At 39.0% G+C, this 23,582-nt stretch overlaps 1 pseudogene; it reads left to right on the top strand.

Moving 5' to 3' along the window:
• The first annotated feature begins 23,089 nt into the window (after positions 1-23,089).
• LOC144288157 (large ribosomal subunit protein eL32 pseudogene) lies at positions 23,090-23,539 on the top strand (annotated as a pseudogene).
• The last annotated feature ends 43 nt before the right edge of the window (positions 23,540-23,582 follow it).

Consider the following 23,582-nt stretch of genomic DNA (forward strand, 5'->3'; position numbering starts at 1 on the left):
ACAGCATCTCTGCCTCTGCCCACTAAATGACCACAGAACCCCCTTGCCACCAAAGCTCTGATGCCCACAATATCTCTAGATACTGCCAAAAAAATTGCTCCTTTTGAGAAACCCTGGCCTAGGTAAACATTTTTCAAAACTCCTTTTATTCTGATTCTGTTCTCAACTGATGACATTTTAGAGAAGAATAGCCTTCACTATTATTTAATAAATCAGAATATAGGTTAATAAAGCATCAGTCTCTGCAGAATCTAATTGGGGTGATTCATTCTTTAAGAGACTGGTCACCTCTGAATGTGATACCCACCTTGTAAAATTGCACTTTTAAATGTGTATCACTGAGGATCAGATTCTGATCCTTTGCCAGTATTGCAGCTCAAGTTTGTTATTTTAAATTCTAACCACAGAGTGAGTACATATGAACCGTAGTGAAGATTATCTAATTCCTGCACTAATACTGACAAATGTCCAAATCTCGCAGACTGTTTTCCATTTTCTTTACCAATGACATTTATTTTACCCTCCTTACATCCTGAAGCCTGTATTTCTTTTCCACCACACATTCCACCACACATAGTATCTGTTACTCCTTGTCTCAGAAAGATCAAAGTGACATACAGATGGTCAATAGGTACATAAAAAGGAGCTCAACATCACTAAGTATCAGATAAATGCAAATCAAAACTATGAGATGCCACCTTACAGCTGTTAGAGGGGCTAGAATAAAAAATACGATAACAAGTGTGAGTGAGGAGGTGGAGAAAAGAGAACCCTTGTGCACTGTTGGTGGGAATGCAGACTGGTGCAGCCACTGTGGAAACCAGTGTGGAGGTTCTTCAAAATATTAAAAATAGAGCTACCCTATGATACAGCAGTTCCACTTCTGGGTGTTTACCCAAAGGAAACACATGAACTTGGAAAGATATCTGAACTGCCCCCCCTCACCCCGCTGCCATGTTCATTACAGTATTATAATAGCTGAGGCATGGAGACAACCCAAGTGTCCACTGATGCATGAGTGGACAAAGAAATGTGATGCATATACATATATATGTTTATGTACATATATGTGTGTATATGTATATATAGGAATATTAATCGGCCATAAAAAGAAGGAAATTTTGCTATTTGTGAGAAAATAGATGGATCTTGAGGGCATTCTGCTAAGTGAAATAAGTCAGAGAAAGGTCAAAACTATCTCATACACGTATGACCTCGCTTATATGTAGAATCTTAAAAATGAATGCTAATCCCAAGCTCACAGGTGTTCAGAACAGACTGGTAGTTGCCAGAGTCGAGCAGTCATGCAGAGGACAAGCCACTGGGCACAAAGTGAAGCGGATCAAAATGGACAAACTTCCAGAGGTATAATAAGTCGTGGGAGGCAATTCAAGGGGGCCATGCAGGAAGATCCTCAACTCCTTTCCGCTGTGTAGACGCAGGGAGGCTCCAATTACAAAGGAGCAATCTCCTCTGGAAGAGACCTGAAAACAAGCCGAGCGACTCCTTCCCCTGGGCCCATGAAGACAACGAAGCAGGTAGCAGAGGCTGAGCCACAGTCTCACCTTGCACCTCCCTCTCTCCCACAGTGACCCAACAATCACGAGGGATCCCACAAACTCGTAGTTTCTCCCCAAGGAGTGTAGAGTTTGTGGCCCACATCAGGCACCCTCAACTTTTAACACCTGCATCTGGCTTCGCAAATGAACAGGGCTCAAGTCCCTGAGACCAGAAAGGAACTGAGGAAGGTCTTTGGATGGGCTCCCGCAGACTCAGGCCCCAGGCCCCAGGGCCCAGAGCAGAAGCAGCTCTTTGCAAAGTACCCAGAATTTAGGTGAAAGAGATCCATCTGCTAATTTTATTTATTTTATTTTTTAAAGCTTTTATTTATTTATTTATTTGAGAGAGAGAGAGAGAGGGATCCCTGGGTGGCGCAGCGGTTTGGCGCCTGCCTTTGGCTCGGGGCACGATCCTGGAGACCCGGGATCGAATCCCACGTCGGGCTCCCGGTGCATGGAGCCTGCTTCTCCCTCTGCCTGTGTCTCTGCCTCTCTCTCTCTCTCTCTCTCTCTCTCTCTGTGACTATCATAAATAAATAAATAAAAATTAAAAAAGAGAGAGAGAGAGAAGGCACGAGCATGCCTGAGCAGGGTGGTGGGCAGCAGAGGGGAAGCTGAGAGAGAATGTCAAGCAGACTCCATGCTGAGCACAGAGCCCATCCTGGGGCTTGATCCCACCACCCAGCCACCCAGGCCCCCCTCATCTGCTAATTTGGAAGCATCCCTGGTGGGGCAAGGGCCTGTTGGGATTCTCAGAGATAGAGTTGCTGGCGGGCACCATTTTCCAAGATTTTTTTTTCTAGACCTTTCTTTCTTCCTTGGTGGGTGCCATCTTTGGGCTCTCCTTCTGCCACACTCCACAGTCTCAGTATTTTTGAGAGGGGAGCTTTTACACAGTCCAGTGTCCCAGGTTTTGCAACGACAGCCCAAGGGAGGCCCCTTAATTGTGTGGCTCTGGAGGTGGGAGCACCAGACGTGCACCCCGGGGACCGTGCACTGTGGGGAGGAGGCTGGAGCACCCCCTGTCTTTCTGGGAAGGAGGCCTGTTTGCGGGTCCAGGAGCTTCGGCCTGAGAAGCAGGCTACATTTCTGTTCTTATCTCTTTCTAAAGACCTCAACGTCCCTAACTAAATTAGTACCACCTTCACCCTGCCTTTCACTGATTTCAAAGCTTGATAAAAAAATTATATATTCCCATTTTCATAATTTCAGTTAGAGCCATCTAAATTTTTAGTACATTTTAGCTATATTGTTATATGTAACATTAATTATTTTAATAGTAGAAGAATATGTTTGAAAAGTAGGACTCTTAGAGAATATAGAATAGGGGAAATGGAAAATTAAATCACCAGTAATCCCATGGGCTAAGAAAAATTTAATTACTCTGATAGGGGTTTTTGTTCATTGATTATTTGAAAACAATTGAATGCAAAACTTTTTGTGCCTGACAATTTTTTGGAAGCAGAAGTGAGGTCTTTTTCACCTTCTAGCACAATTATTTATTAATCTTTATAATTCTTTTTTAAAATTTGGTAATTTATGTTTTCAGAAAGGACAACGTGTTTTATCTAGATTTTATATTTTAAAATTTGGTAATTTATGTTTTCAAAAAGGACAATGTGCTTTATCTAGATTTTATATTTTTGTATCATTAAAAAAAATGAAAATCTCCACTCCTCTGGTTATCATATTTTCCCCCCTTTTTAGTGTTGAATGCTTGTGTTCCTTCTCTTTTTTTGCTTTATTCTTTTATTCAAAGGGTATTTTTTAGTTGACCTTTTTAAAGAATAATTCTTAGACTTATATATGAAGTTTTAAAATACAAAATAAAGATACGTCCTTACAAAAGGCATTATTGGGTCAACTATTTTGGATTTTACAGCTCTTGAAATGAATAGATGGCTAAATTGTTTTCTAAGAAGTTTATACGTCTCATATGCAATGTTTATTTCTCTATTTCATGAACTGGATCATAATTTTCAGTTATACCTCAATAAGGTTGAAACTAAATTTAAAAAATACAAAACAAACTAGGGCCGTATTATGTATTGTTTCTAAAACTACACCATCTTTCACTTTTTAACAGCTGTATAGAGTTTCATTCAATGGATGTAGTATTTTACTTAACCAATGCCTTACCGTTCTGGTTAGCAATGCAGCATTAAAAACTACTCTAGGGATCCCTGGGTGGCGCAGCGGTTTGGCGCCTGCCTTTGGCCCAGGGCGCGATCCTGGAGACCCGGATCGAATCCCACATCGGGCTCCCGGTGCATGGAGCCTGCTTCTCCCTCTGCCTGTGTCTCTGCCTCTCTCTCTCTCTGTGTGACTATCATAAAAACAAAACAAAACAAAAAAAAACAAACTACTCTAAAGCTTAGTCATGTGGAATACCACTTTGTTGTGCTCATTGGATTAGGTATTGAGATGGAGTCCAGTGGGGATGACTTGTCTCTGATGCATGATGTCTGGGGTCTCAGCTGGGGACACCCAAGAGCCAGATGGACTCAACAACCGAGAAATGGAATCACAGGTAGGTATTTTCACTCACGTGGCTGGTGATTGTTGCTGGCTCTTGGCCAGAGCACTTACCTCTGTGTGTGGTCTGAGCCTCCTCACAGTATGGCAGCTTGAGTGGAGCTAGACGTCCTCCATGGTGCCTGAGAGCCCTAGAGGGGAGTGCCCCTAGAGAGCCAGGCAGAAGCAGCATAGCCTTTTTTGACCTAGTGTCACCTCTCTTGCACTCTTTTGGTCATAGTAGTCACACGCCTGCCCAGATTTCTGGAGAGGGGACATAGACTGCATCTCTGGATGGGAGAAGTGTCAGAGACTTTGTGGATAAACCACCACGCCTATTAAGAATGTTTAGGCCATTTATGAGTTTGTTCATTACAACAACATAGCAGTGAATGCGTGCATCCGTACATCTGCACGCAGACAGTAAGCAATTCTGCAGGCCATATTTCCCATAAATAGAATTACTGCTCCATGGGCATGCCCATCTAGAATTCTGATAAATCTACCTGCTATCTCTCCTATAAGGCTTGCCAAATTTATGCACCATCCAGCACAGGAAAGAAACTACTTCCTCATCACTTTCCTAATACTAACCTGTATTGGAACTTTTTGCAGGATAATTTTTTTTTCTGCCAAGGAGTTTAATGGATTAATTTAATGGATATTTAATGGATAAATATTTAATGGATAAATAGTTTTCCATATAACGGAATAGTTATTTAATGGATAAATAGTTTTCCATATAACGTATTTTATTGCTGTTCTGTTATTTGGGTGCTTAGGTTGTTCCTAGTTTTTCACCACTATAAGGAATTTGATGATGTATATATTCTTGCAAGTAAACCTTTGCTCACTTTCTTAACTATGTCCTAAGGACTCAGTCCTAGAAATAAAATTGCTAAGTCAAAATCTATTCCCTTTTTTAAGCCTCCTGATACATATTGCCAAGATAACAGAACATTTTATGTCACTTTACGTCCCGTCAACGTGTCTTCTCATTAGGCAATGTTCTTCAACAGTGGGATGCTTTGCATTTCGTGATACATAATTTCAAGCACATTATACAAACGCCTGATGTGAACTTAGAAATCACATAAAATAACTCTTCAGTTACAATTCTCTAGGAATGGGATGTTTTGATGAATGCGGTTTCTTTTTCGTGTGCACCATGTGTTAAAGAAAATAGAAAAATTGCCCTGCAATCCACCATCTGTCTGCATTTCCCTGCTTCCATGGAGGCTGCATTATAGAACCGTGCTTTGGCATTATTTTCCTATATAGATGGTAGAAATGAAAACATGTAACATTTGAAAGAGCTCCATATAATATTTGTAAAGCAGTTCAGTGCCCTCTTACAAAATCTCCTATGAATATTTCTCTTAGCACTAAGGATGTGGATAAAAGTTTATTTCTCCCAATAAACTGATACACTTCTGACTATTGGTGAAAGCTATGCACTGTACTTCTTTCTTCATCCTGGTTTTTAGGATGATCAGAACTAAGTTCTATTCAATTACTAGATAGCATTATTCACTTGAAGGAAGACTTTTTAAAATATAAATTTTCTTTTCTTCTCTTTTTTTCTTCTTTCTTTTTAAGTTTTTATCTATATATTCATGAGAGACACAGAGAGAGAGGTAGAGACATAGGTAGAGGGAGAAGCAGGCTCCTCATAGGGAGCCTGATGTGGGACTCAATCCCAGGATCAGAATCACACCCTGAGCTGAAGGCAGATATTCAACCACTGAGGCACCCAGGCGTCCCTCGTTTCTTATTTCTCTCTCTTGTTTGGGAACATTCAGTTCTTACCGCAATTAATCTACCTTTAATCATTTTTAGAGGATGGAGACGAAAGGTCAAATTATAGCTCAATTGGTAAGAATTATAACTTTAATTAATAATATGATAATTTGGGGGTTGGACTAAATATGTATTTGTTTCTGCATATGACCTAGAAGCAGTTTAAAAATTAGAGTGAATTATTTTGCTATTCGTCTTTCTGTGCCTGGCAAAAGAAACTAGGAATTTGGGAGTAATCAGAGGCTTTGTTTTAAGTTTAATCTGGTTTTGCTTTTATAGACTGTTTTTAATAAAACATCTAACGGATTCTTTTTAAACACAGAACTAGCTATAGAAGAGAGTTCTGCACATTTTAACATTTTACGTTTACCAGATAATAATACATCTAACAACCCTAGGTTGACATCTGAAATAATGTATGTCTCTGATTCTATATTTTTTAAACATTATTGTGTTTGGTATTTTAGCTTTCTGTTATTATGTGTTATCTTGCAAATACTATATGGGAGACTGGCCAAGTTTTTGAATATCATAGGAAAATAGGATTTACATCTCATAGTTATGTGTACGTTTATTTTTCTACTCAGTTAATTTTCTTCTGAGTTAATTCATAAGCTGTTTTATGAGGTTCTCCTATGAGGTTTTATGAACTGTGTAAAATCAATTCTGATTTTAGCTAATTAAACAGTAATTTCCTCCTCAAAAATACTGTTTCAAGAGATGCAACAACTGGAATAAAAGTTACCCGGACTTTAGCAATGAATAATTTCCAAGAATCTGAGGTAGGTTCAGTCACTTTTGCATTCATTTTAGTCTATTTATTTATTTTCTTCTGTGTACCAGATACATATTATTGGGATAAAATGGTGAAACAGACAGGCAAGTTTCTTTTTTTTTTAATTTTTTTATTGGAGTTCAATTTGCCAACATATAGCATAACACCCAGTGCTCATCCCATCAAGTGATGGGCAAAGTTCTTGATCAAACTTACATTCTAGATGGAGGAATAGAAAGTAAAATAAAAATAAATAAATGAGAAAATTTCAGTTTTAAGTACTATTCAGAGAATTAAGTAGGGTATAGTAGTAAGCCTCTACTTCAGAAACATTGGTCAGAGAAGGACTTCTGAGGAGACTAAATTTTAGCTGAGACCAGTGGAGGACCATTCTAAGTAGAAGGGGTAGCTAGTGCAGAGGCCCTGCTGTGGGAGTTGGTATGCTTCCATAAAAGAAAGAAGGCCAATAGGTCAGATACTAAAGATGCTCTACTATTTTTACTCTAACAGAGACTCTCTGTGTTTTGGTACCTGAAGATCAAAATGAACTACAGCCTTTGCCATTTCTAACAATCCTGCATTTTTTTTTATTTGTACTTCTTTTTTTTAATTAAAATTTTTAAAATTTTTATCAATTTATTTTTTATTGGTGTTCAATTTGCCAACATATAGAGTAACACCCAGTGCTCATCCCGTCAAGTGCCCCCCTCAGTGCCCGTCACCCAGTCACCCCCACCCCCTGCCCACCTCCCCTTCCACCACCCCTAGTTTGTTTCCCAGAGTTAGGAGTCTTTCATGTTCTGTCTCCCTTTCTGATATTTCCCACACATTTTTTTCTCCTTTCCCCTTTATTCCCTTTCACTATTTTTTATATTCCCCAAATGAATGAGACCATATAATGTTTGTCCTTCTCCGATTGACCTACTTCACTCAGCATAATACCCTCCAGTTCCATCCACATCGAAGCAAATGGTGGGTATTTGTCGTTTCTAATGGCTGAGGAATATTCCATTGTATACATAAACCACATCTTCTGCATTTTTCTAAGACAAGAGTGCACAGTACTATTATTTATAAAAGTAGACAGTTATATAGTGTTCCTTATGAGCGGGTCCTGTTCCAAGGTTCTTTTACGTACATTGTCCTATGAGGTTATGAGAGAAGTATTTTCATGTTTATGTTTTTGTAGATGAGGAAACTGAAACATAGGTAAATTATTTAATATGGTACAAAGAGCTAGTAAGTGGCTGAGCTGAGATTTGTTTCCATTAATCAGAATCCAGAGTTTGTGTGTTTAACCGTTTTCCCCTTCTGCTTCTTGGTGATCCTAGTGAGGAAGATAGTGGTATGCACCTTTATTTTTGCTATCAAAGCACTGTAGATCGAACAAATCAATGTCATCCTCAAGTTACATCTTATGAAAGCAATAAGGGATTGACTTTTAAAATATAAGATAGTAGGTACAAGAACTTGGGTTTATTTTGCAACACTGGGCAGGGGAAGCTCATTTGCCATATCTTCTGGATCTCTACTCATACCGTCATCCATTCATCCATTCTTTTACCCACCAATAATTATTGTTTGCCTACCATATGCCAGGTACCTTTTTAGGTACTGGAATTAGAAAAATGGACAAATCAAGGTCTCTGTTCTTACAAAGCTTCCTTTTCCTAAAAACATGAAAAATATTATTCTATATTAGTAAAGCAAATCTTTACATACTAACTCAGTTAACAGAATCAAATGCCTTTGGATACATTTAATCTGCTCTTTACAGAGCACAAACTGATTCGTAAGAGAATAAATGACTTGAGTCAAGGCATTGGCACAGCTGGAAATCAAGTTTAAGGTTAGGTTGCCATGAATCCAAATGATAGATGCCAACGCAAATGCTGAGTGAGTCTAATTCCTTGAAGCAGACCAAGGTTTGCAAGAGAGGCAACACATGTCCCATAGGATGGAATCTGATGTGTTCGTACATAACTGTTGCTTTTAGGTCTGTAAAGCTCAGCTGAATTTGAGAAGACATAACCAGTATCTCCTGATTCTTAGTAAAATCTGGTCTTTTCCAATCAAACTTCTACTAAGTTAAACCACAGAACCTGGAAGTCAGCAATGTTATATAAGCACTCGAGAAGCATTATATTGTGAGTAGGAGACAGAGGTAATAAGCTATGCCTAAAAATGTTTTTATTGGAACCCATAAGACAAGGAGAGAGCAGAGCTCTAAAAGAGTGTGAGTTAGATGAGTTAGTGGAAAATGAGAATAATGTTAGAATAAATGTGTGAATATTAGAGATTTTTATAGAATGGAACTCGATTCGAAATGAAAGAATAGGCACACTTGGGTGGCTCAGCGGTTTAGCCCCGCCTTCAGCTCAGGCCATGGTCCCGGAGTCCCAGGATCGACTCCCACATCGGGCTCCCTGCATGGACCCTGCTTCTCCCTCTGCCCGTGTCCCTGCTTCTCTCTCTCTGTGTGTGTCTTTCATGAATAAATAAATAAAATCTTTAAAAAAATGGAAGAATAGAAAAAATGCTGAGATTGTTTTGGACTTCTGGAAAATGATAAGGAAAGCAGTGAGAATTTTATCACATTTGAAAGACCACTCTTGCAAAACTGCCAACTTTGTAGAATTTTCATGAACTAGTTTATATAAAACCAGAGGCTGAGATGTTTTGGGAATACACTTAGGTATCAGTCAGATATCACATAAAAATTTATATCTCACTTTAAAATTTATCATCGCTTGACAAAACTTGTTTAATAAATGGACTTTCTTTATAAACCTGGTGTCATGTTTCTCAAAGTGACACTGAGAAACTTCCAATTCCTTAGGAATGTATTTAGATTCATGTTTTTGTGATTAAATGTAGGAGTGGTAGGTTGAACAAAGGACTTCACTGAGTCTTTAAGGAGCTAGTGAACATTACATATCTCCCTTTGGGGGTTATAGTACTGTTTTTGTCTTACAGTATTCTGATAGATTGTTTTTTTTTGTCATGTGAAACACAATTTGGGAAATACCCATCTAGTTTACTCTTGGTCATATTCCCACTGGATCAGACCCCATAATAATCTTTTTTCTAAGTCCTTAACTATTCACATTCCATTAGTGACATGATGTCTCTTAGTTCTCAATACTATAGTATCACCAATTTCTCAAACAAGGAACCAAGAAATTATATATTTGATTGTTTTTTTTATTCTACTTTCCCAACCAACCGCCAAGTCCTACTGCATTTTCTTCCCAGAATTTCGCAAATATTTCTCACTTTTCATTTTTCTGAATTTACATCCTCATGAGGGGGCTTTGGTCAACACACGCCCGGGCTGTCTCAGCACCTTCAACAGGTCGAACTTCTCTCCAAGGAAATTTTTTATTACTAATAAAGGTGTCACTCCTTTATCAATGATACACATGAGAATGTGTATCATTCTCATCAAATGTGCAACTAAAAAGTACACATGAATCAAGAACTATTTATTAACTAAAGGAGAGGCCAGTAAAATGTTAACATTGGTTCAAATGGGAACTTGAGTTACAGAGATTTATATTCTCTGTTAGATAAAATTAATTTGCATTAGTATAAATGTGAATAATTTGCACTGCTGCTAACTGGAATCATTTGCATCAATTGCTACATGCTTTCTGTTACCCCTATAGGGTTGTAGAATAACCTAGTCAATAGAAGGTCAATCACAGATGCACACTCCCATAGAATCAAATAATTCCCAGAATGTTCACTAGAACATGCCCAGTCTCTACCAAGGGCATTCCCAGTAATCTTTTTGCCTATTTCTAAGTATTGGGTATTTTTTTTAGCAGTAGATAATTCTCCACTGACAGTATTTATTAAATCAGCATGCATGTCACTTTGTTTCTACAGTGGTGCCACATGGTTTGTGGCAGAAATAATGACTTCTAGAGAAGAATTTGTGTGGGGTTGGCTTGCCATGCCTAGCATAGTTCCCCTGGAGAAAGGAATTTTAAGGCTTTCCATAAGGACATGAGAGAAAACCTTTTCCTAGTTAAAACCATAAATAAATATCCATGTGGATATAACTAGTTAAGAATTTTAGCCTCTTAGAGGTGCCCCACTTCCCTTTCTCCATCCCTCCCAAGTACTGAGCTGCATCTATACTCCCCTGATAATTACTGCATTCTGCAGAAGTGAAAGAATATAGAGGTGGGTGTTCTTGAACGAGGCTGTGGTCTTGAATGATTCCTCTGTGTATGAGGATAGCTGATCATTTCAGAGATGAAACCCACATATTCAGGCTCTTTAATTGCCAAAATGGGTGTAAGTGACAGCATAATTCAGTTATAGTGTGAATACTTATTCAAATCAATCAAACAAATAAAAAAACCCCTATCAATTCATTGGATGCTTTATTCTCTTAGTGAAAGAGATCCTTTAAGAAAGCAAATAAACCTCTGGGAAGCTGGTTGTTGATGCATAAATCAGAACTTTAACCAGTGCCTCCTCAACTATCTGTGGTGAAAAACCACACATGATAGCCAATGTCGCACACCAAGATAATAGAAATGAATTTCTAGAAAATCAAAACAAAAAAATCACCACAAAGGCAAAAATATAAGTCCCAACTTTTAATTGGTAGGCTCAACACATATAAATTGCATTTCGGTAAATATAATCAGCATAACATAAGAAGGGAAAAAGTGTTTACAAAAAATGTTTATTGAATATGTCTATGTGGGGATCCCTGGGTGGCGCAGTGGTTTGGCGCCTGTCTTTGGCCCAGGGCGCGATCCTGGAGACCCGGGATCGAATCCCACATCGGGCTCCCGGTGCATGGAGCCTGCTTCTACCTCTGCCCATGTCTCTGCCTCTCTTTCTCTCTCTGTAACTATCATAAATAGATAAAAATTAAAAAAAATTGAATATGTCTATGTGAATGGATGATAATCACAAATAACGTTTTAAATCCCACATTCAGAAGTAAACTAAAAGTTGAATCAAATAGTCATTCCCACATATAAAATGCCCATACACAGGCTTTGAATGAACATAGTGCGTATCAATGGTAAAAGTTTCTTTTTTAAAAAAAGATTTTATTTATTTATTCATGAGAGACACAGAAAGAGAGGCAGAGACACAGGCAGAGGGAGAAGCAGGCTCCATGCAGGGAGCCCGATGTGGGACTTGATCCCTAGACCTGGGATCACGCCCTGAGCCAAAGGCTCAACCACTGAGCCACCCAGATGCCCCCAAGAGTTTCAATATGACAAATGAGTTTGCTTTTTGTGTGTTACTTTATCTAATGCAGGGTGATTGATAGCTCTGCTACACATAGGGGATGGTGGACGTCTAAACTGGTTTTATATTTTGCTTTAATAGCAGGATAGTAGAGATTATGGAGGTATATTACAAGAATGGTATAAAAGATTTTAAAGGAATTTCAGCAAACTGAGGATGTTAATTTTGGGGTAACATTTTATCATGATACAATTTAAAGGTTACAGAATAGTTGCAAAAATAATACAAGGAGCTCTTGTACATCCTTTACCACTTTCGCTCTATCACAGATACTTGATATTTAAATTTTGAAATAACCTAGTGCAATGATTGAAATCAGGAACTTAACATTGATATGACACTATTATGTAATCCACAGTTCATATCTGGATTTTTCAGTTTTCCCTTTTGATTGTTCAAAGTGTGTGTGTGTGTGTGTGTGTGTGTGTGTTTTACCGCTCACGGTCCAGGGTCATGCACTTAGCTGCCCCATATCTTTAGTCTCCTTTAATCTAGAACAGATCCTCAGATTTTCTTTGTCTTTTTTGAAGAACACAGGCCAGTTCATTTTAGAATATCTTCTTTCTTACGAAGTTTTTATCTGGTAGTTTTAGTGCTCATTGATGATTTTCTAGTGCCCCTGTTTCTTCTAGATTTATTAGCAGACATTCTCATATAAGGAAGATCTTTCCCTTCTCCTTTATTTCTTTGCTTATTAATCTATTCACTTGTTTATATCAAAAATGTACTCATGTATTTTTGTCTTTCAGTGGGTTATGTGATCCATTACTCATCTTACTTATTTTGATGCTGGAGTTGTCCCAGATCTTGCCAGGGCCTCTCCTGTCTTTTTTGACATGTTTCCATCATTCTTTGAGCAATTTCTTACTTTCTGAAGCAACAAGATGCTGTAGTCTTATCCCTGCCCCAGGGCTAGAGTCAGCCTTTTCTCCAAGGAAGCCCATTTTTATAAATTAAGATCTGGGAGCTGAGTGTGCTAATTGCTTCTGGCATGTGATTACTTCTGGGCCCTTTCAGGAGGCCAAAGTAGAATGGACACACACATTCCTGTACATATATATTCCTGTATTTCTTTCTGTACATATTAAAATTAATGCATTCACCCCCAAATCTCCAATTCCTATCCAAGGCCACGGCCTCGGCTTCCCTGCTTTCCATACTTAATAATTCTCCTTTCCATCTGCTAGCTGTCGGTTGTCATTGATTTCTAATTTAATTCCCTTCTTGTCAGGGAACATGCCGTGACAGATTTCAAACTTGAAATTTATTGAGACCTTTTATGAGCCAGCATAATGTCTGTTTTAGTCAATGTTCCAAGTGCCCTTGAAAATAATATGTATGATGTGGTCGTTGAATGTACTGTTCATAGATATCGATAAGGCCAAGTTGGTCAATAATGTTGTTCAGAGTATTGAAAGGTACAAACCTGATTATGGATCTAGCTTCTTTTTTCTTTAGCTCTGTCAGTTTTCCCTCACGTATTTTGAAGCTCTGGTAAACATTTGTTACCGTTATACCTTCCTGATGAATTGACCCTTTATCATTTTGAAATGTCTTTGTCTTTTCATTAGAATGTTTGGTCTATTTTCATTTAATGTAAGTATTGATATGATTGGATTTAGGTCTCTATATTAGCTATTTTCTATTTGTCTCCTGTGGTTTTTATTTTTCTCATCTTTTTTCCTAGCTTGCTTTTGGGTTCATTGAATATTTGTGGGTTTTGTGTTCCGTAGTCAGTGTTCTACTGTCTTTCAGTTTAACCTCTGTATTTTTAAGCTGGTTTCTCGAGGAATTACAATACACATTCTTATTTTATCATGGTCTACTTTGACGTAATGTTATGTCACTTTATGAAAATGAGAATTTTGTGACAGTACACTTTCATTTCCCCACCCATCTCCTTTTAGCTTTTGTATCATTAATATTTTGTCTACATGCATTAAAAACCCCATGATATGACTGCAAATGTATGAAATATTTTACATCCAAAGCTATTCATCGCAGCATTGTTTATAATAGTAAACCAACAAAAATAACCCAAGTCTCCATCGGTAAAAGGCTGGTTAAATAAAACTGGCATGTCACAAAATGGGATTCTATGAGGCCTTACAGGAGAGTGAGGAAGTTCTTTGTGTGTAAGTATGGCATGATCTCTAGGTCAAGGAAAAAAGTAAGGTGTAGAGCAATGCATGTAGTATACTACTTTTTTTTAATACTACTTTTTATATATAAAAGTGGAAGACCATAAATAGATATTTGTATTTGTGTAAAGAAATACTGGGAGGTTATGCAAATCTAATAAAGTGCGCCATTTATGTTAGGGTTGGGTATGAAGAAACAGGAAGCCATGAGATTCCTAATTATAGGTTCAATTTTTTTGGAAGCATTTGAATCTGTTAACTATGAAATTAATTTTAAAGCAAAATGAAAATATTTATATATTATGGTTAGCTGTAAAATAAGTACATCATTTATTTAAAAGTTCTGCTCATTCATAGTTGAATCAAAGGCTATGAGTCCAGGGAAAGATGGCCTTGTGCTGCTGAAACTAGGCGGCATGTAGCCTTCCACTTCCTTTTCACTTTATCACACTCACCACCTTTTATCTTTGACTTTAACTTTTGTATCCTGGCTTTTTATTCTCTCAGAAGAATATTTATTCAGGAAATGACTGTTACCAACTCTTGAAGAGGGATATATATTTCCTTTTAAAATCAATTGCTAGGTCTTTTATTCTCTGAAATCTTGAATGTTTTTTGAATAACTCATTCTCCCAAATGTTAGGTTAGCAAAAGAATATGTAATAACTACCGAGAAGCAAGTCTTATCTTATGAATATTTTTTAAATGGATTGTTGAGAAGACTGCTAGCTTGTATGTAAAGACTCCCCCACCCCATCTCAGCCCTGCATCTGGCACTGTGAGCCCAGATTATAATGAGGTCTTAGCAAAGAATGGCTAAGCATGACCATGAAAGAAAAGACCTGGGCCACCAGTTAGAAACATGAAATGGGAAAAGATATTCACATTGTTGATAAAATATCTAAGAATAAGCTTGATCATGAATTTGTGAACACTATGCAAGGAGAAAATACAAAATACAAAACATTACTGAGACTATTTTCCTGAGAAGGAAAATAGACAATTAAAAATTGTCTCTAAAAAATTCCCTCTAAATTGATTAACAAATTTTGTGTAATGTTTCTCAAAATTCCAAAGGTATTATTGTGAACTTGGCAAGTGATGCAAGGTTCATCCAGAAGAATAAGAATAAAAGATCTAGCACAATTTTAAAAAGTCCTAACACACAAGATGGATTAATAGGTAGGTATAGGGGTGCTTAGATAAGAATAAAGTGAACATACAACAGGTTAATTGTGCAGCGCACATGATGCCTATAGGATGTTTATGGACAATTGTTTCAACTGTTTTTGATGTTTGGAAATTTTCCAAGTAAAATGGGAAAATATATGCCACAGCTCCCTACTTTTATACATCGAGTCCAAATGCCTCTGCCTGGCTTTTAAAGCTCAGAATTTAAAAAGTTGTGCCATACCTGTCCAACTTTATTTCTACTGTTCCCTGTCAAGCCGTGCGCTATAAACCAAGCTGATTTCCTCAGTCTCCTTCACTTCTGCTGCGCTCATTTTCTCTTTCACGCTTTTATTCCTGCTGTTTCTCCTGCCTCAGATGCCCTAGTATCCCCTTTTCTTCTGAATCTTACCAGTCCTCCATTGAGGTCCTGCTGAATGCAGCCCTCACTCCGGTCCATATACATGGATCTCCTGCTATCCTTATGATTTAATGCAAACTCTATAGTGCCTTACATTGCTTGCTTTTAAGTTCTGGTCTGTTAGTCTGGTCATACGTCATCATGAATCCTGATACTTCTTTGTGCTACTCAGCATCTAGTATAGCACCGAGTAGTAGTAGGTGATCGACCAATGATTGCTAGATGGCTCATGGATGCTCAACAACCATAGACATGAATTCAGTCTTTGAATGAATTAGCATCCTTTGCACTCTCAGGGACACAGTGCCTGCCATGGTTATGGCCTCTGGCCCGTGGGAGATTTTTGATAACTTGGATAAATAAGTTTTTTAAAAAAACATATGTCTGCCCTTTCTCTATTTGAATGTCTGTTTTTCAATGCATTATGTCTACTGAACAGACTATGCTTCCTGTTGCCATATATTATACAAGCATAAACAAACAAATACATAAGCAAATAAGTAAATAAGCAAGCAATCTACACATTCACTGGGAAATTAGTACAATTTCAAAGTTGGAAGAACTGTTACCACTTGCATCTAGAACGGGTGCCTGCCTGGGGCTACTATAAAAGAAAGGCAGATTATGTATTCGTTTCCTATTACTTGCATAACAAATTATCACATATTTAGTGGCCTAAACAACACAAATTTATTATCTTCTCCTTTCTGGAGGTCAGACATCTACAGCGAGTCTTCCAGGGCTAAAATTAAGGTGTTGGAGCTGTGTTCATTCTGGAGACCCCAAGTAGCCTCAGATCTGGCATATTTGAGAACAGCAGGGAAGCCAGTGTGGCTGTGCAGAGCCAGGAGAGTTACAGAAGATGAGCTCAGAGAGATAAGATTGTATAGAACTTTCTGGGCTCCTAAAGGACTGGACCTTGTACTCTGCATGAAGTGGAGAGCTATTGGAGGGTTTTGAGCAGAACACTATTTTCAGAAGGATCCTTCTTTATTTTATTTTATTTTATTTTATTTATTATTTATTTTATTATTTATTTATTTATTCATTTTTTCAGAAGGATCCTTCTTACTGATATGCTGTGAATAGATTTTTATTTTATTTATTTTTTTAAATAATAAATCTATTTTTTATTGGTGTTCAATTTACCAACACACAGAATAACACCCAGTGCTCATCCCGTCAAGTGCCCCCCTCAGTGCCCGTCACCCATTCACCCCCACCCCCCACCCTCCTCCCCTTCCATCACCCCTAGTTCGTTTCCCAGAGTTAGGAGTCTTTATGTTCTGTCTCCCTTTCTGATATTTCCCACACATTTCTTCTCCCTTCCCTTATTGTAAATAGATTTTTAGAATGGGGTAAGAACAGAAGCCAGGAGACCAGGAAGGAAGCTACTGTAGTCATCCAGGTGAGAGATAATGGTGGTTTGGACCAAAGTGGTAACAGTGTGAGGTAAAGGATATCTATCTATCTATCTATCTATCTATCTATCTATCTATCTATCTATATTTTTTTAAGATTTTATTTTTTCATGAGAGACACACAGAGAGAGGCAGAGACTTAGGTAGAGAAAAGCAGGCTCCCTGCAGGGAGCCTGATGTGGGACTCAATTCCAGGACTCAGGATCTGGATCTGAGCCAAAGGCAAGGCACTCAACTATTGAGCCACCCAGGTGCCCCAAAGGATATGTTTTGAAGACTGAGCTAACAGGGTTTCCTGATGGAGAAGATATTAAATGTATTGAGAAACAGGGAGAGAGAGAGAGAGAGAGAGAACAAGAACCTAAAAGGAAAAACAATTGAACTCTTCCTTTGAACTACTCTTGGAGCACAGGAAAGGGTGTGGAGCACGAATAACTTAACACCCAACTATTGTCAATGACATGAGCCTAAATGACCATGAAGGGAACCTTCTTATTTGACTGTGTGCTGCGGTATATTTGACATTTTTACAACAATAATATAGTTTTATGTTACTTGCATAATATTAAAAAATGTCACTGATGAGATTGACAGCTTTTGTCAAAGACATGTTTCCCTTCATTTAGGCAATGTGTACACAGTCTTAACATGACCTTTATCAGGTTAATTGAGACAAATATTTAGCATCACAGTTGGCAAGGACACTACAAAGTGTCATGGAACCATTTGATAAATATAGGATGATAAAAACACAATCAAGAATGAACAATTAGATTTGTTATTGACTCAGGAGATTGAGATACAAATACAATCGGGGTTAATAGGTGTACCATTGTGGATCACGGTAAATTTTTCGGAAGGGAGAAAAATTTACTGATTGAAAGAAAACAGTGATGAAACTATATTGTTGGAATGGTTGAGAGGAGACAGGTCCTTTTTGTCCCCCTACAGCTGTCCCATAGTGCCGCACTATGATGAATTCAGGATAGATCTCAACATTTTCCACACTGATAGGGAAGTACACTAATCAGACTTCACGTGGCCCTATAGATTCTTTCCCCCAGATTATCAAGTCTTTCCCCCGTACCACAGGGGCCTTTCTGATACTGAGTATATGTCTTGAAACATTACATATGCAAAAATAAATTGAATGCTTTATTTAAAAAAATTAAAACTTAGCTAAGTTTATGAGTCCATGCACACACACAAAGATGCTTTGGAGTTGTTCAGAGGGCTAAGTGCCATTGTGATAGGGCAGTGCTCCATAAACTTTAATGCACACAGCCATGTAAGGAGTTACTGTTTTGATTTCATTTATCAAGGTTTGAGATATTGTAGACATGAGGATTTCTAGGTATGTGTAATATGTGCACCTGAACACCATTTAAAAAAATGAATAATGTGAATTGGAAGATTCCTAACTCCTAGAAAGTGTTCCTTGATCTTTTGGTTCCTTCTTCCTCATTCTGGAGGGTGATAGTCTTTAGTGTTCTAGACCCAAGCCATAAATGGGATTTCCTTCTGTCCCTCACGCTCTCTCCAAGTCTTGTTGACCTCCTTTCCTTTCTGATGCTGTGGATGCTTTAGGTCAGGACAAGCTCTTGGCTCTGATTTCATAGGGCCACAACCCTTTACCCAAAACCCTTGAGGCTAAATGTGTTGTTCATGAATTCAGATTGTTCTGATTTTAAACAGGAAATCTGGACCCTGAGCCACATATTCCATACCATCACCAGCAGGAGCTAGAATTGCTCCCCAGAATCATATCCATTAATATTTCTGCAGCAAACATACAAATAGTCATGTCTAGTGGGATAACTAAAAATTATGCAGTCTCATATCAGGTCAGGGCAGGTTTTGTCATAAATGACTCTAGGTCAGGTCAGGTTTTAGTGCCACATCCATTATTAAGAATAATTTTTTTTTTTTTTTTTTAGTTTTTAGAGCTTTTTGGCTTTGGAATTGAGGATAAAGGATTTTGGACTTAGAGTTAAAAGATGGTGTGCCTGTTACATAATAGTTCCAGGAAGGCTTGAGGCTGTAGTCATCCCATCTCTAATTTATTCTTCATATCAGCACATTTCAAATTTTGGGCTTCTCTAGCCTTGCTACTTAATTGCTTTAGATAAGGATCCAGCCCATATAGTTCAAACCATCAGCACTTTCACCTTCAACAGTGGGATCTGGCTGGAGCCCCAAATATCAAAGATGCAAATCTGGTTACATGGTATTTTTTCCCACTAATTCTGTCAATGGCTCCTGTCTGCCCACCAGAGAGATTCTTCACATGAGGAGTTTGCAGTTCAGGGTGCTCTATGGCCTGACCCCTACCTGCCCAGTTCCCCCTCAGCTGCTGTTCCCCTCTCCCTCCTTCACTCTCAAGGTCAGACTTAACGGCCTACTCAATGTTCTCTCTTTTCCAACCTCTGAGCTCACCTGTGATTTAAATACTCTTCCCTTGGGTCAGCTCGGTGAGTTCACACTTGTTCATGATGCAATTCAAACATCTCCACACCAGTGAAAGCTTCTCAGCTCCGCCAAGGTAGAGTTTCTTGGTTTTTGTGTGTTGCCAACGTAGCTGGTGTATATATAAATATATACCAGCCCCATATTGATGGCGTTATTGCAGATATTATCCACCTGTCTGTATCTCCACCTAGGCTGCGGGCAATCCTGAAGGCAGAGACCATGACTCCATCATCTCTGTATTCCCAGCATCCAACTCAGGACCTGGTGCATTTTTAATAAATGTTATTTGAAGAAAAGAATAACTGGAGTATAGTCATACCTTTAGTCCAGTGTTTCTGAAAAGTGGTCCAAAGCCTTACTGTTACATAAATACCCAAGGTCTCTTAAAAAACTTCAGGTACTGGAGACCCTAAATGGCCCCAAAGAGAATTCCAGAAGGAGACTCTGAAATCTGAACTTTAAAACCAACTCACCAGGTATTTTGAAAGCTGAAAGCTGTTATTTTGGGGGACTTTGAGGCATATAGGATTTGTAGCAGAAAGGAACTGTTAGACTTCAGGTGATTTTCTTCTATTATCCACTTTATAGTTTTACCGCCTAGCCCTCGGCCATGGCAGCCGCACACCTGAACTGTTCTTTAGATCCCATTTCCTCCGTACGTCCCTCTTCAGCTCCTAATCTGTTTTGTAACAAGAAACCCTCCAAGAGTAATCAAGAGCATCTCCTCTTCTGATCCTCACAGCAATCCTCAGGTACATGGCACTTCATGTTTATGAAGGTGTAGGGGATGACGGAATGTTGCTTATTACATTATAGACTGACTCTGCTTTGGGAGTGGGGGGCATTATCTATGGAATAAAGAGCAGACTTGTGTTGATGGCCTTGATAAAGGTTACTTCGGCTACTCAGAAGCCCTTTTCACTCATTTGTCTCTAGAACTCTATTCTGGAGAGCTGAGATTGCTGGACCGCGCGTGCCAAGAAAACGTCAGCCAGTAGTACAAGAGTTCCTCTCTTAGAACGGGATTGCTCTGCCCAGGGATGTCTTCACGAGAGTGGAATGAGGCTTTTTTTCTGCATGGGCAGGCAGGACTGATAGTCTATTATATCATCAAAGGGCAGACTTGAAAAAGGAAATGGAACTTTCCTTCATTCTTCCTTCTTATTGCTACTTAAATGATGACCCTTAAGAGCAAAAAAACCCCAAGTTACTTATTTTTCTAAATTAAAATAAATGTAGGCATGAGTTCCCCTCCCTGCACCATCCTCCCATCCCCTCACCCACCAAGGTTGGAGAAAAGCCCAGTTTGGTCACTATTGTCAGGGAGTCCTTTCTTTTACTTTGTAAGAATCCAAAGGTCATAGTCCAGAAACTTGGAGATGCTCATGGCTACGGCTGTGCTGAGGAGGGAGGGTGGGAAGCTTATGCCCTCCGTGCCTGCATCAGGCCTGGAGCTCTTTTGCCAAAGCATCTGCTTTTCTGTTCTCCGCCATTCAGCGGCAGCCTGAGAGAAACCTTACTAAGTCCCAGGGTCCTGGATGGGGTAGAGGGCAGATCTTGCTCACTTGTAGAAATACTCAACCTGTACTTTTCCAAGGCTCAGGGAAACCGTGATGCAGGCCATCACTCCCCACCTGCAGTTTAAAGCATGAGTTCCGTCTTCCATGCTTCTGAGAGACATGACCTTGGTGGTCATCTCCCCGGCCCCCTCATGGGAAGGAGCTTTCAGACCTTTAGAGACAGGTGGAAGTAGGGAAAGGAGGTGACTTCTTTTAAATCCATTCTAGTAAAAGAGCCCCTAACAATAGTTGATTGCATTTTTCCCTTGATAACTCACCTTATCATTATAAACACCAAGGGAAAGAACAAGACAGGGACAGATTAGATCGAGACACTTGCCAGATCTTGTGTGTGATTTTTGCCCGTGACTTGTTAGCTCTAGATGTCCCTTTGCCTTCATTTTTGTCTTCCTTTGTGTAGGAGACAGGCAGGTCCTCTTAACAAGGAGGGTAGTGTCTCTCCTCTCTAGCTAGTAATGTTAACGGTCATCATCTAGAATAGGTCCAGTGCTGTTCAAAGATCCATCTCTCATTCTTATCACTCCACAAGGTATTATCATCCCCATTTAACAGATGAGACTCACAGACATTAAGTATTTTTTCAAACAGCCAGTAAAGAGTAGAAACAGAATCCAAAGTAATGTCTACGTAACTCCGAAGCCCACGCCCTTTCTAACATTTTCCTAAATCTTATGCCATTAGACCTAAAATACAACCTCCCATAATGGCCTAACCATGAACTTTGAATTGGTGCAATATTCACTAATATAAAGCCTCCAAGCTCTCTGATGTAACTTCTTGTTATTGTGAGTCTAAGGAATATGGAATAATTCAAATAACTCTTGCTGCATTGCAGGGGAATATATTTCATTAGCTTATTTTTATTAACATCCTGTAGTTAATTCCCTCGTTTCTTCTGAGAGTTCTGGTTTACAGATAATTAAATCCATGCTCTTCTCTGCTCATCGGTATAAACTGGACATCCTACTGAGGGTTGCTGGCTACTCTTGTCATTCTGTGCCTTTCTTCTCCTACATATATCTTCATAACATCACGGGTCAGATGGTTGGAGGACTCTGTTTGCCCAATAACATAAATGTTTTCAACTCAGCTGCTAAATGATTTTCTCAACTGAGGCTTTGTAGATATTTCCTTCTGAATTGTCTAATTTTCTTTAGATTGTAACATGGCTATTTTAATCATAGCACACAGTGCTGCTTGTAGAGGTCATCAAATCACAGTTCCCAGGGCAAGTATTGGAAAAGCATCACTGCGTTTGGTTCATCTCCTGCCCATTGTATTTCCTGGATTTCATATGTAAGCTTCTGTATTATTTAGCAATGACTGTTTTGCAGATTGCCCCGTAAAAGAAAATTGGCTGGCTCGCTTTTTGATAACATTCTTTAAAATGTGACTATTCTGTTTTCTAGACCAGCTAGGTAACAGATAGGAAATTGGAAGTAGTTGTATTACCAGGGAAAAAATGTAAGGTGAGAAATGGGAGCGCTATTTGAAAGAGATGGCTTTCCTTATTAGACTCGTAAGTCGATAGATTCTTTACCTTCTCATATAAGGTGCTGATGAGACATAGTGCTGGACATTTCTTAACCCCTTGTGGGAAAATTCTTCTTCTGTCCAGGGATCTAGTGGGAGTTGGAGTATGCATTCTGCGCCAGTCCATGCAGCTGATTGGATTGGGAAGAGCATCTGGCCATACTACAGTAGTGGACTAGAAGGGGGGCTCAGAACAAAGTCTCTGCCTAAATAGGGAGGATCTGGGCCAACTGGATCACCATCTTTTAGAAATCTGAACAGTGTAGCTAAGATCAAGTAACTAGTGGCAGGTGTAGAAGATGGAAGTCCATGCAGTAGAGAGAGGTCATAGTGGACCAAGAGGGAGGGTGTTACAAGTAAAGGGAAGCTAGTCTCTTCCTTGGTGCTGCCTGCGGAGGGGGCAGCCATCTATTGCTGGGGATCATGGCAGCCCTCAGACCTCTGGTGGAGCCCAAGATCATTAAAAAGAGGACCAAGAAATTCATCTGGCACCAGTCAGACCAATATGTCAAAATTAAGCACAACTGGCGGGAACCAGGCTTTGACAATAGGTATGGTACACAAAAGATTCAAGGGCCAGATCTTGATGCCCAGCATTGGTTATGGGAGCAACAAGAAAACAAAGCACATGCTGCCCAGTGGCTTCTGGAAGTTCCTAGTCCACAATGTCTAGGAGCTTGAAGTGCTGCTGATGTGAAACAAATCTCATCGTGCAGAGATTGCTCACAATGTATCCTCCAAGAACTGCAAAGCCATTGTGGAAAGAGCAGCCCAATTGGCCCCAGAGTCACCAATCCCAATGCCAGACTGCATAACGAAGAAAATGAATTGACAGCTTATGTGCGTGTCACATTTGTGTTAATAAAACCATAAAACTACCAAAAAAAAAAAAAAGTAAAGGGAAGTTAGAAGGAAG

This window comes from Canis aureus, chromosome 17, assembly GCF_053574225.1.
Source record: "Canis aureus isolate CA01 chromosome 17, VMU_Caureus_v.1.0, whole genome shotgun sequence".
Taxonomy (NCBI): domain Eukaryota; kingdom Metazoa; phylum Chordata; class Mammalia; order Carnivora; family Canidae; genus Canis; species Canis aureus.